This window comes from Anopheles ziemanni, chromosome 3 (assembly GCF_943734765.1).
Source record: "Anopheles ziemanni chromosome 3, idAnoZiCoDA_A2_x.2, whole genome shotgun sequence".
In the NCBI taxonomy this organism is placed as follows: Eukaryota; Metazoa; Arthropoda; class Insecta; order Diptera; family Culicidae; genus Anopheles; species Anopheles ziemanni.
In genome coordinates this window covers 91,372,712-91,387,667 of record NC_080706.1, presented here as the reverse complement: position 1 = coordinate 91,387,667, position 14,956 = coordinate 91,372,712, and the positions used below count along the sequence as shown (strand labels likewise).

Below are 14,956 nucleotides of genomic sequence, written 5' to 3'. Positions count from 1 at the left end.
CAATCGGCAGAAAAGTAAACAAAAAGTGACATTTTCCTGAGGGGTAGGAATCTTTTTCTAGTTACTAAATGTCAATTCTTGGAATCGAGAACACTGTATCAGAAAAACTATTTTATTTGAACTTTAAGGCAAACACTTCTCTGTGTATCTACAGCACCCGGCAATTCTATCCTAAAAATTGGTTCATTTTGGTCATCAGTACCAACAAGGTAAAGAGACATGAAAAGCTGTGACGACCCAACTTTTAGTTCTAGTAATCTTGGTTTCATCAAACCTGTCAGAATATTCTGCACCGTTGCGGTAGGAAATGTCAATTCTTGGAATCGAGAAAACAAACGTTTCACGGCCGACCGAAAAGCGCGTCGATCAAAGTATCCCGGACTGTAGAACGGAAAACTAGAGTGTTTCCTGAAGCAGACCAGTGCTTTCGCGGTCGTATAGTTTTTGACTAGGTGTGTGATTTGAGTGTTACTCGTGAAAAGGAAGTTACTTTTTCCAGTTGGCCAACGAGTCCTGCAAAGGCGGTAAGTACGTATCCTGTCAAGAACATTTCTTGTTGTAGTGGTGAAGTATAGTCAGAAAAACATGTGGATTCCGGCTTCCCAAAGTATATTAGTCAAAAACCTACAGAAACCGAAAGAGTTAGGGCTACTTCCATCTTATTTCATTGTTTCAAGGATCCATCAAACCCGGAACCGCCTGGGGCACCGTACCGTATGGTTCCTCAGGACCGAAGTAAAGTTGATGTTTCCGTCGCATATATGTGTGTATGCGTTGGTAGCGAAAGTTTGATCGAAGGAAGCCGCGAACCGAACGAACGTTCTTGCGTGTTTCTTTGTGTATTTATTATTCCTGTTACATCTGCCGGCTCGATAGTTGCATGGAATTGAGTTTATTTTACATCGAATATTTTTTCCAGAAAAAAATGTCAAAGGTTGCTGGGATGCTGAAAACTAATCTGTTTGCTCTAAAGTCAAATTATTTTACTACAATTTAAATGATAAATTGTATGGTAACGTGTTAAGCGCTACGTCGGTCCCGTGAGGCCGACAGCGTTCTTTCCCGTATGCCGGCGTCGGTCCACTCGGACCGACAGAGCCGGTTTGGTAGGGACACAGGCGCTTCGGGACCGACAGCATAGTAAGTTATTCAAAAGCATACCGTCGGCGGCATTATTTGAATCATTTGCTTGGGAGTCGTCGGAAAACGAACAAAATTTCGACATAAGGCTTTGCATAATCTAGAATAAAACATTACATTATTGAGACATTATTGTTTCTATTAGTAGTCAGACATCGCTTTGTAGACAGAATTGTTCTAATTCCAAAGAAAACAGATGCCACAGATGCAGGAGTCTGATCGTATTTTCATTTCTCTATTTTGCCTCGTTCTGTTTCGTCGAGACATGATTGAACGTGAATTCATTTTGCATGGTTTGCTACGATTCGCTGGCAAAATGGAAAGCAGTGCAAATTACGCGTAGTGCTTAACATGTTAACTTAACAATTGCCAGTCGACTTTCTTTTACTAGTTGGATAGCACAGGTTCAGAAGAAGGCGTAGCCTGGCCTTAAACTGTTTTAAAAAACTGCTGTTAACTGCTTTTTTTGTATTCAATAAAATTAAAAGTCTAACCATGCACAAGTCTGTTCCATTGCATCCAGAGTATGGGCTGCGTGGACGATTTTGTTTCGATCGGGTGGATCTGAAAGAAGCACGCAAAGCCAAGCCGCCTCCTATCTACTGTTGGCATCATTAACATTCCGATTCTTTTATGTTGTGATCGGAAAACATAACTATCTTCATTTGTGGTCGTTAAATCCTGAACGAACATTGTATGAAGTGAATGATATTCGCATGTATAAAGCCTAATTGATCAATTAAACCCCAATGAAAAGAGAAGAAGGTCGCATACATCACGTAGCTCTGCAGATTCTTTTCCTAGAAAACAGGGGCTGGGTTTCTTTAACGATAAACTCTAATGACACCCACAGTTGCATCGAAGCGTGTATCGAATCAGTGTAGATGCACAAGTGCATTTGTGTGCCTGGTTTGGAGTTATCTAAACCACAGTAATAAAGAATCTATAGCCATCATCATCAAACATTTTCCTCACGTGTGTATAACCGATAGATTATTTTCTATATTGTCTCGAGGCTGTCTAGACATTTGTGAGGAGTAAATGTAAAAACAACATTTTTCATTTTACTCCTACTACTTGCTAAGTGTTACATGGTTTTACCTATTCTACGTGTTGGTTGAGATGGCTGGAGCTAAAGAGACAGGAAGTTAATGTAATGTTTTATCTTCCTTAATTGGACCTCCAAACGTTCCTTCACTATACTTGTACTTTGGAGCAGATTTGATGTCCTGAGTCTCCATTTGTCAGTAATTAATAAACTTTCTATTATCCTTGTAAATGTAGCTAGTAGTGAAATGGATATGGGAGGTGGTGGTGTGCTCTCGCTTACTTTAGCATTGATGTTGATATGCTGTAAGCTATTTATCTAATAAGTGAGGGCATTTTTTCTCTCTGTGTTGCTTTGATGTCATGTCACGGCATGCTTTGATGTCATTTTTAACGATTAACAGAATTATTTTATCGAACTTTCTATACCATGGGACTGTTGTACAATCATGCGCCTCTTATAATACTTAATCTTATGACTTATAAGATAATTAATTAAATTTTGATGCAAAGAATGCGAGATAAAATTTATGCTCAAGAACGAACGGTAAAATAAAACAAAAGTTTCTGGTATGCTAATATCTGTGCGTTCTTTTTTGGGAAGATGTTTGGTCGTTTTACGATAGCCATTTGGTGCCTTCCCCTTGGTCGGCCTTTTTGGATATTAAGAGTCGAGCTGAGAGAAACGAGTTTTATGTTGGCTTGGCTGCGTTATAGATGTTTTACTGATGTCGTATATTGTTATAGTATGCTATGATGTGGTAGCAGGCTAGGATATAGGATAGCATACTATATAAGAACGGACTGAGGCTCAGATACAGCAATTCGCATTCAGAAGCTTAAGTAGTTGGAGTTTATAATAAATAACCCACGAACATATCAATTGGCGACGAGGATGTCTGAAGCGGATCTCCGGGAAGCAATTCAAAAGTTGACTGCACTCATCGTTAGGCAGCAAGAACAAATCGAAAATCTAGAAAACCAAAGTCACAGCGGTAAAATTATAGAATCAATCGCTTCTGGCATTCAAGATTTTTACTTCGACCCGGAAAATGGAAAATTCTTCGATGGCTGGTACGGGCGATACGAAGATGTCATCACGAAAGATGGTGAGAGTTTGGATGATGCGGCGCGGGTAAGATTGTTACTTCGCAAATTGAGTACATCGGTCCACGAGAAATATGTAAACACCATCCTTCCGAAGCATCCTAGAGAATTCACCCTGGTAGAAACGGTCAAAAAGCTAACGAAATTGTTTGGACGGCAGAAATCACTCTTTCATGCCAGGTATCATTGTTTGCAGTACGTTAAAAATGAAGCGGACGATTTTTCAACGTTTGCTGCGAATGTGAACAAACATTGTGAATCGTTTCAACTGTCCAAGCTTTCTGTAGATCAGTTTAAAGCTCTTCGTTTTGTGTGTGGTTTGCAATCCCCACAAGATGCTGACATACGGACACGGCTTATTCAGAAACTTGAAAATGATGAGGCTACGGAAGGAGTGAACAATCTAACGTTGGATAATCTTGTGGAAGAGTGTTATCGATTGACAAATCTGAAACAAGATACTATGATGATACAATCTAACGAAATGCGAAATGTAAATTCAGTTTCGCATCGCCATATTAAGTCCAGTCCAGAGAAGAAAGTGCCAAAATATCCTTGTTGGAAATGTGGAGAGAGACATTTTTCACGCGAATGTCCTTACAATTCCCATAAATGTTCCAAATGTAAAAAACAAGGACACAAAGAAGGCTATTGTTCCAAAGTAAAGCCTTTTAAATCAAAACCATCATTTAAGGAATCTAATGGAATTTTTACGATCTGCAACATTGGAAGCAAGCGGAAATTCATTCCAGTTAAGCTAAATGGTGTTGGAGTACAGCTACAATTTGACTCAGCGTCGGATATCACAATTATCTCCGAGGACTTATGGAAATGTATTGGAAAACCGATTGCTAAGCCAACGAATGAAAAAGCCGTTAGTGCATCTGGAAATAATTTGAATCTGATTGGAGAATTCTTCACTGAAATTTTGATAGCAGATGTGATAAAAAGAGGACGTATTTTTATTTCGGACAATGAGAAGCTTAACGTTTTGGGCATTGAAACAATCGATCTGTTTGATCTGTGGTCAATACCGATCAACACATTGGTCAATGCAGTGCATCAAAGTAGCGAAGATGTCGTGGAATTTCTTAAGCGAAAGTTTCCCGAAGTTTTTCAGAATACACTGGGAAGATGCACTCAAGCAAATGTTAAACTGTACCTCAAGCAAAACGCACGTCCAGTTTACTGTCCGAAGCGTCCTGTGGCATATGCAGCACTTCCAAAGGTCGAACACGAACTTCAACGTTTGGAGGACAAAGGAATTATTTCACCGGTAAAATTTTCAGATTGGTCAGCACCTATCGTAGTTGTGCGAAAAGCGGATGGTGTCTCTGTTCGCGTGTGTGGTGACTATTCAACTGGTCTGAATAATGCCCTGGAGTGTGATCGTCATCCTTTACCTCATCCAGATGACCTTTTTGTGGAACTAGCTGGTGCACATTATTTCACTCACCTAGATTTGTCGGATGCTTATCTACAAGTGGAAGTTGAAGAAGAATCTCGAAAAATGCTCACTGTGAACACTCATAGAGGTCTTTACCAGTACAATCGATTACCTCCTGGAATCAAGTCTGCGCCTGGAGCATTTCAGCGCATCATCGACAGCATGGTTGCTGGGATTCCTGGGGTGAAACCTTACTTGGATGATATTCTTATTGCTGGACGAACCAAAGAAGACCACGATAATCGTTTACATGCTGTTCTTGAGCGAGTGCGTGAATATGGATTTCATTTACGTCTTGATAAATGCCGGTTTGCTTTACATCAGATCAAGTTCCTTGGGCACATCGTGGATAAAGATGGAATTCGTCCTGATCCATCTAAAACAGAAGCTATTTCAAAGATGCTTCCTCCAAAGAATGTAGCTGAACTTAGGTCATTCCTTGGTGCTATAAATTATTATGGACGGTTTATCAAGCAAATGAAACAGCTTCGAGCTCCACTAGATGACCTACTCAAGAAAAATGAAAAATGGAATTGGAGTCCGGATTGTCAGAAGTCCTTTGAAAAATTTAAATCCATTCTTTTATCGGATTTATTACTAACACATTATGATCCATCAAAGGAAATAATCGTAGCAGCAGATGCATCTCAATATGGTCTGGGAGCTGTAATAATGCATCGTTTCCCAACCGGAGAAGTGAAGGCAATCGCACATGCATCTAGATCGTTGACTCAAGCAGAAAAGAATTATGGGCAAGTCGAAAAAGAAGCATTGGCTCTGGTGTTTGGCGTCACGAAATTTCATAAGATGTTGTTCGGTCGTCATTTCCTGCTTCAAACTGATCATCAACCCCTGCTTAGAGTTTTCGGTTCTAAAACTGGAATTCCAGTTTATACTGCAAATAGGTTGCAACGTTGGGCGTTAACGCTGATGTTGTATGACTTCACTATTCAGTACGTTTCGACAAATAATTTTGGCTGCGCAGATTTCTTATCACGATTGATGTCATCACAAGAAAAACCAGATGAAGATTACGTGATAGCCGCAGTACAAGTCGAAACTGAAGTAAAAGCGATATTAGAAGATACCATTAGCAATCTTCCGGTAACGAACAAAATGATTGTAGAAGAAACTCAGAAAGATCCCCTTCTACAAAAAGTTGTAAAGTTTATCAACGAAGGTTGGCCAGAAATGAAGTCGTTACCAAATGAAGACATAAAGAAATTCGCCTTAAGACGAGACGGTCTTCAAGTGGTCGAAAATTGCGTTATGTTCGGTGACAGAGTTGTCATCCCGTTTAAGTTCAAGAAAAGAATTCTTTACCAATCACATCGTGGACATCCAGGCATCGAACGAATGAAAGCATTAGCACGAAGTTATGTGTATTGGCCAAATACTGACGAAGATATAGTTCAATATGTGCGCCAATGTAATTCATGTGCTGAAGCAGCGAAGTTTCCAACAAAATCAACACTAGAATCATGGCCTCTTACAAATAGCCCATGGCAGCGTATCCATGTAGCAGGGTGGCCACTCAACCGGGAAAACCGGGAAAACCGGGAATCAGCCTTGAATTTAATTTAACCGGGAAAAAAACCGGGAAAACCGGGAATTTTGCCAAAAAAACCGGGAATATTTCTCATATAGCTATTTTTTGAGATTTTTATATTTTATTGTCGAAGCGTAATTATATTATCATATAAAACTGTCACTACATTTCAATTGTTAAGGGCCACATTTTCTGTCCACTGTTTGAAGGTTCAATGTATTCGTATTCCGTTCTCGTTTCTTCCAGTAGTGCCGGCGTAGAGGCAAAGCGAGAAAGCATGATGATTTTGTCGCCAGGGAAGCAATTAGCCATACTCTTCTTCGGACGAGAGAGAACGCCTCATGCGAATGACAAACGCATCAAGGGTTTAACTTTGGTAACATGGTGACAAGGTTTTCCAGTTGAAAATGCAAAAGCATTGATCATCTGTTTAAACACTCGATATGAAATGGCAAAGCAACCAAATGTATTTGTATATGCTTCAGAGAGTAGCCAAAACAATTACTTTAAATCTAGTAAATCTACTAGATAAAAAGCTTATCGCCTCCTATGATATTCTACGAAAATATTCACAGCGCTCAAATCCGTGGTTTTCAATTGAAATTGAAAACCTCTGTCCCTCTACCAATATTTCCTGTCAATCCTTCTTAATTCTCAAAGTGATTACTATCCAGTTGGATTCATCCCGAAAAAATCGCCTTGATTTTCTTAGAAAATTTTTTGACAATCGTTCCTTGTTTTGTTTACGGATTCAATTCATCAGTTATTATTATTTTCAAAAGTTATTGTTATTTTTAATAGTGCGGAAGATGCTGTTATACATCGTGTTTTGCTATTTGTTGTATAAATAGTGCGTAGAATGTGAAAAAACGCGTGGTAAATGTTATTTTACATCAATTTTCAGAAGATCAATTGAGGCATGAGATTATCGTAGGCGATACTGCGACCTTAAAATCATTATCAAACTTAAGGAAGGAGTAGAGCAGGCAGTGGATTGCCTGCTACTGCGGGATCTGGCGCAACTCGTTTTGCTTTGCTGTTAACAGGATCACGATGTCCGAGTACCAATTATCAAGGAGTAAGAGTAGGACTGCATTCTGTTTTAACGTTTGCTATGAGCACTGAAGAAGTGCTCTCGTTCTACAGCACTGCTGCGAAAGAGCACAACATGCGATCTCTCAACGTCACACAGCGCTCTCCTGGGAGAGCTGCTGAAGGATCTGTTGCACGCTATCTGTTCAAGTGTGCCAGAACGGGATCGCCAACGCAGTCATAATCTGGGAGCGAAATATGCGGGTGTTGCTAGCACACTCTTTCATTACTGATCTCCTATCGTTTATCTCAGTCCGATTCATATTTTGCGACATCCGGGAAGGTGAATGCAAGGAAACTTTAAAATTGTTCCAAACGTTCAAACGTTCTACATCATCCTTTCGTTTCCATTACTTGTTATTGTGTTTATTGAAGTGTTTTTTTATTCTTGTGTTTGCTATCAGGTAAGCTTTCTGCCGTACGGTTTGATGTAAATTATTAACTACTATTAACAATGTTCTCCATAGATCGCTAGCCATGCCAACCACATATTGGTACCTATCGCGAACCAAGTTAACAACCGGTCGATAAACATATCGACCGATATAATGACAGTAATGGCGGAATGGTATCGCAACGCATCAAATTTATCAACCCGTAAAAACGCGTGTACAATTGCCATGGCTACCGTACAAATCGTGGGGAAAAAATCGAGCAGTTGTTAAAAAAGTCTTTAATTTGCATCGCGAACGAAACATTTTTTTTATATCGACCGATATATTTAACTACTGCCTCAACCCATCCGATATACTGAAAAGAGCTGTTGACCGTGGAAAGATTTATTTTAAAAAATGTAAAAATGTTATTCTGTGTTAATTTTTTGCTCTCTTATTATTTTTTAACCACTTTAGCCCATCAAAAAATTTATTTTTCTGGTGAAATTTTTTTTTGTTTTAAAATTTGTTTTTTTATTTAACCGCCTACACGGGTAGTTATTGTAGTTTTATATTGAAAAAACAATTGATTGGATTGTCGTATCGGCGTGAAACTTTTAGAATGCCTAGAAATAGTAATTTTCTATCGTTTTGCTAAAAAAAACGTTTTTAAACAAATTTAAGTAATTTTTATTTGCCGTTGTCGGTCGATACCCCTCAAACGTTCCGTATTTCTCGTACTTCGGACCAATTTAAATTTTATAGAGATGTCGGATCGATTTTATAATTTCAAAAATTCATTAAGTATATTAATTTGAGGTTCCAAAAAATTTCAACGGTATAAAAAAATGAGTATTTTTCTTTTGTACAGTTATGCATTGTGTTCCCTGTTCTTATAGATTCACGTATTTTGTTTTTTGGTTCCTGCATTAGCGCCCGTATCGTGGAAGGAGACACCGTTTTCGCAATTTCCGTTCACTTCCTGCTTGCCAAGAACATCTCTAACTGTTACACCACTTCGCCTAAGACAAAGTTTTGTGATTGCCCAGTATTTTTCATTGGGGCGAAGCTGTGGCAAATTTGGTTTTGGTACAAAATGAATCTTATTGACCCTGTACCACTCTAAGACAACCTTAGAATTATGGCAGGTCAAAAACTTGATAGAAAAAAGTACGTGAATGTATAAGAAAGAAATAGAAAAATAGAAATATTCGTTGCTTAATCATCCATGGTTTTAAAGGATAAGCAGAGTCCCCTAAACAACAATAAAAAAAATCATAAATATTGGGTACAAGAATGTCATATGTAAATAGACAAACCCAACAGCTTCATCGTTCGTTCACCACTGTTTCATTTTTCTTCTAAGTATAAAGATATTGGGCTTGTATTGTATTATCTACAAATAGGATCATTTGCCTGTGGTCACATATCTAGAAGATCATTATCAACAAGCATTTTATAAAGAAGTGTTAAATTTAATATTTACCATTAAAGCGTTTAAACTGTAAAACCCTTTTCTATTCAAATATTGAATTGGGTTGTCGTAAAGTGCGACAATTCTGATGTGAGTTCCATCGGTGCACATAACTACACAAGGACAGGTAATTTTTTACAAAATATCTCCTGGCGTCTGCTTTTTCGTCGGCAGTCATATCCATGGTTATGAAATCCGCTAGTTCACGTTCCAACGCGGCTAGAGTTTGATCTAGCGTTTCAGAAAAAGTAGATTGGGCAATTGCCATAGTAAAATCGATACCAACACTTTGTTGGTACGACCCTTGAGCAAAAAATCTTTGTTCCACAATTTTTCTTCCGCCGATAACCCACGCTTATGCTTATGCTAGTTCCACTTTGGCAAGGATTTCTTCAAACACCCTCTTCGGAACTAGGTAATTGTTAATGAAGCTGAAAAAGGAACATATTAAAACAGTGGCAACGATTGTTGAGCCAATACGCTTACGTTTTATCCAATAATTCAAGCGGATCAAAATGCTTCTTCAATCGCCTACGGTATGCTGCTAGATTTATCTCCTCTTCATTCTCCGCATCATTTGAAAATAATAATGAATTTATCATTCAAATCTTTTGGATGCTTCACGAACTAAAATGCTTCTCGATACGATAGAAGTCGCACTAATTGTAACGTTGTTAAAAGTAAACAAACTCTAGGTTTCCATGGTAATTTGACAGACGGCGAAACTACTCGATAGGTATTTTTATGGGTTGTTATAATTTTACCGACTGCTCAGTTGAATACATTCGCGATACCAATTCGAGTAGATAAATTTATCGGTCGATATAATCAAACGGGTTGGTAAATTTTACCGACTGCTTTCGCGATAGGTACCATTGTCCCAGCTACGAAAATTCGTTTCCGTGGTGCTCCTCCGATCCGAAGGACATTTATGCAGCGATTTGCAAATGGTGCAGTAAAAAAATAAAAATCAACTCTATGGGCAGAGTGGCTTTGATTAGTCATGAGAAAAGCAAAGGACATCAAAAACTTGCGTTGGTGCAAAAAACGAACCTTCCAATCAACCATTTTTTAGCAAGTAAGGAAATTAAATTGTTTTTGACACGCTGAGCAAAGCGGTGATTTTGCTCTCGGCCGAACGGAATGTTAAGTGTTGGACTCTGGAGCCCGGCGTGTTTAATTTCTTAATCCTGCATAATAATTTCATTTTATTTGTATGAATTTGTTTTTTTAGATCAAAACCTTGGTATTCATTCATCTTCATCTTCGTCACTACCTTCAACTTCCACTGAAGTGGCTGCCCAAAGCACATCTTCAGCTTCTTCCACCGTCACCAAAAATCAAGACCCCACGACTCCCAACGTCTTGAACAAATACTTGTTGAACGATCAAGTTGCAAAAGCCGAAATTTTGTGGGCGCTGGAAACTGTTGTCACTCACAACTCCTATCGCAGTGCTGCAGCTAACTCGAATCTTTTTAGGAAGATGTTTCCCGATAGCCAAATCGCTGCCAAGCTTGATATGGGACGCACAAAACTTTCCTATCTCATAACTTACGGTTTGGCACCTTATTTTAAAAATGAAATCTTCAAGCAACTCGATACATGTTCGGAGCTTGTGATTGGTTTCGATGAAACACTAAACAAAGTGTCACAGCGCCAACAGATGGATGTCAGTATAAGATTTTGGAACTACAACGTCGACCGGGTAGAAAGTCGATACCTCGGATCGGCGTTTTTGGATTCCTCGCGCGCGTGTGATCTTCTAAACGGATTGAAGCAATGTACGAAAGGAAGACCCTCTCTTCTTAATAATGTGTGTCAACTCAGCATGGACGGACCAAACGTCAATTGGCGATTAATGAAGGACCTAAATGAGGAAATACGGAATCTACGTGGTGTGCCATCCTTTGATCTACTAAACATCGGTAGCTGTGGGTTGCATGCTGTGCACAATGCTTTCAAAGATGGTATGAAGCACACTGAGTGGAGCATTGACGAATTTTTGGCATCGCTTTATCACATGTTGAAAGATTTTCCTTTGCGTCGTGCGGACTACAAAGAAACCACTGGATCTGATATATTCCCGCTGAAGTTTTGTCCTGTTCGATGGATTGAGAATTTGATTGTTGCTGAGCGTGCTACAAAAATGGTTCCTCATTTGAAGGTGTATGTGGATGCAGTTAAAAACCAGCGTGACAAAAAGCTCAAAGAAGGCCATCATTTGTTTAAAAGGAGTTTTGCAGCAGTAGCTCAATCAAAGCCCTTCGCTCTAGTAGAAAAGGCCGTTTCTGATCCAATGTTGAGCCCAAAACTTGCGTTTTTCGTTTCATCTGCTGCATTGGTGGAACCTTTTTTGCGAGAGTTCCAGAGTGATGCTCCCATGGCACCATTCTTGTTCGAGGAATTAACTTCGCTAATTCGTTCAATTATGGGAAAAGTTCTAAAACCCGAATTCTTGAATATAAAAGCAAAAGAGATTACCGATATAGAGTTAACAGACAACACCACTCTATTGGCATCGCAAGTAGACATCGGTTTTGGAGCCAAAGCGGCAATTAAAGCAACCTTGGCGCGCGATAAAATTTCGGAAAAGCTGATCTTGCAACTCAAGAACGATTGCAAAGCGTACTATATTGCATTTTTAAAGAAAATTTGTGACCGGTCTCCACTAGTACACAGGTTTACTCGATTTATTTCGTGTATAAATCCTGAGACCATAACGCATTCGCGTGATGTCGCACTGAAACGATTGGAGTTCTGCCTGGATGACATGGTTCAAAAAGAGCAAATACCGGGTTCTGTCGCTGACAAAGTTCGTGAGGAATTCTCAAAGGTATTGCAAATTTCTGGCCTACAATCATCGTTAGCAGGCTATAAACGACATGATTGTAGGTTAGACACATTTTGGATGAGTGCTCTTAAGGATTCAGGGAAAGATTTCGCAAACTTCAGAAATTTTTTGCAAAAAATCCTGATTCTTTCGCATGGCAATGCAACATTGGAGCGAGGATTTTCTGTAAATAAAGCGTGCCTGGAAGTCAATTTTATCGAAGAAAGTTTAGTAGCACAGCGAATGGTGTACGACGCCGTTTTGAACGCTGGTGGTGTTCTAGCTGTCGACATAAATAAATCTATCATCCAGTACGCTCGAAACGCCCACGGACGCTATCTCGAGAGCTTGCAGCAGAAGAAAAATGAAAAGGATCAAAAAGACAAAGAAGGTGCTATGAAAAGGGCAAAGAACCAAGCAAAGAAGGAACTGGAATCGAAAAAGGCGAAAATACTCGCAACCTGTCAAAAAGAAGTGGCATTAATAGATGAGGCAATGGAAAATTTGGATAAATAAGTTAGGTTTAGTAGCACTTCTTTGTTACCTGACTTTGTTAATCGTATTGCTAAAAATGAAATGGTTTTTGTTATTTTTTTTCTCCCTTGATTAAAATACTGAATTAGAATTTATCAGTGATCTCAATCTTTGTCGATAATAAAAGACATACAAAAAACCTGTTATCCTGTTGAGTTTATAAGGTTGCTTACAGTAAATTTACGATAAACAAGAACTTACGGTTCTTGTCCCGCGTAAATGTGTTGCTTGTGCAATCTCTTGCTGCACTTGCTATGAATGTGTCACTATGGATGTAACTTTCGGATGTGATCTGATCGATTTCTATGCTTGCAACAAATTTGCCTTTTTGCATGGAATTTCAGTCGCGGTGTGATGATTATTATTCTCACGGAAATAATTACGTATGTTTCATTCTATTTGTCAGCAATGGTTTGATATGGATAAAGTTATTTGTTTTACGTTTAACGTTTTGGTATGGGATCTTATTGCATGGCGGCATTCGCTAGACGAGTGTGCTGGTCAGTTTTAAATCTTGGTGAAATGTAGGTCATTTAAGTTGTTGGTGTGTTTGCTTGAAATTTTGATAACGTGAATCATTTGTATCGACGTGTTTATTAAAGTATATTTTGATAGAAATATTAGAAGATGTACAAAAGATATGCTACATCTCCCTTCTTTTGTTGAACAATGTTACAGGGTTTACCATTTGATAAGACAAAATAATCAGATGATTCCACAAACGCAGTAGATGATTCCACAAACGTGAAAGATAACATGCCAAGTGAGGCATGTACACCACAATCGTGGCACATGATATCACAATTGTGGGAGATGATAGCACAAGCCCGTACGGATGGTCTGTCAATCGCGCGTATAAACGAATCCACAGCGATTCGGCAGACTTGTAGACCCGCGTTGACTTTCGTTTATACGCGCGAGTTTGTACTTCACTGACACCATCCGTACGGGCTTGTGCTATCATCTCCCACAATTGTGATATCATGTGCCACGATTGTGGTGTACATGCCTCACTTGGCATGTCATCTTTCACGTTTGTGGAATCATCTACTGCGTTTGTGAAATCATCTGATTATTTTGTCTTATCAAATGGTAAACCCTGTATGATTGAGCAAATTCTATGAGCGAAAGAAAATCATTATTCATTTCTAATTTTGAGCCGTATCAAAAAATTTTTTTTTAAAAATTTTGAAGTTATTTCCTTAAAGCATTCTTCAGCACATAACTTAGATGCAGTTTTGAACTACCTTAGAAGTCATAGAGACATATAACAGATAAGTTTATCTACTATGAGCAATCGAAATGTAGAGAACCTGCATAAACTAGAAAAAACCGGGAAAAGCTGGGAAAAAACCGGGAAAAACCGGGAAAAAACCGGGAATTTGAAATCATAATCTGAGTGGACACCCTGATGTAGATTTTGCTGGACCTATCCATGGATACTATTATTTGGTTATAGTGGATGCATTTTCCAAATGGCCAGAAATATTCCGCACACGCTCCATAACTGCCAGTACAACAGTCGAGATTTTACGTGAAATTTTTTCTCGTTATGGAAACCCAGACACATTGGTATCGGATAAGGGAACACAGTTCACTGGTGCTTTATTTGAAGAATTTTGTCGAACAAATGGCATAAATCATCTGCGATCTGCACCATACCATCCACAGTCTAATGGTCAGGCAGAACGATTTGTTGATTCACTGAAGCGTGGTCTGAAGAAGCTGAGCAAAGGAGAATGCCCTGATCTTGAACATCTACAAACATTTTTATCAGTTTATAGATCAACTCCAAATCGAAATACTCCTAATGGTAAATCTCCGGCAGAAGAATTTCTTCAGCGTAAAATCCGAATTCCTTTGGATTTATTAAAAAGAAAGGAGTCAACGTTCGAGCATTCGATAAACATAAAGCAGAATGAAGCATTTAATAAGAAGCATGGAGCGAGTTATCGAGATTTCAGATCAGATGATTTAATCTATGTAAAATATAGAACCAAAGGACTGAATAGCGAATGGCAACAAGGAAGAGTCATTGAACGAAAAGGTTCGGTAAATTACACAATTATGTTGGAAATCAACGGACGAACAAGAGTAATTTGGGCACATATCAATCAAATGCGTAGGCGATATGTTGATTGTGGAACCAAACATTCACCACAATTAACTGCTTTACCATGGCAGATTTTGATTGATGAAACAGCGCCTGCAGCGAGAGAAACAAACAAACCAGAATCATCGGTGATGTCCCAACCAGTTGAAACCAATGAATCACTGAAACCCCCGTTTAACATGGTTCGAAGATCTTCTCGAATTAAAAATAAGGTCTTGAAAAAATCCTAAAAGGGGAGGTGTTATAG

General features: G+C 38.9%; 1 pseudogene; it reads right to left on the bottom strand.

The window, feature by feature from the left end:
* Nucleotides 1-9,212: 9,212 nt before the first annotated feature.
* LOC131285813 (putative nuclease HARBI1) lies at nucleotides 9,213-9,832 on the bottom strand (annotated as a pseudogene).
* Nucleotides 9,833-14,956: the final 5,124 nt, after the last annotated feature.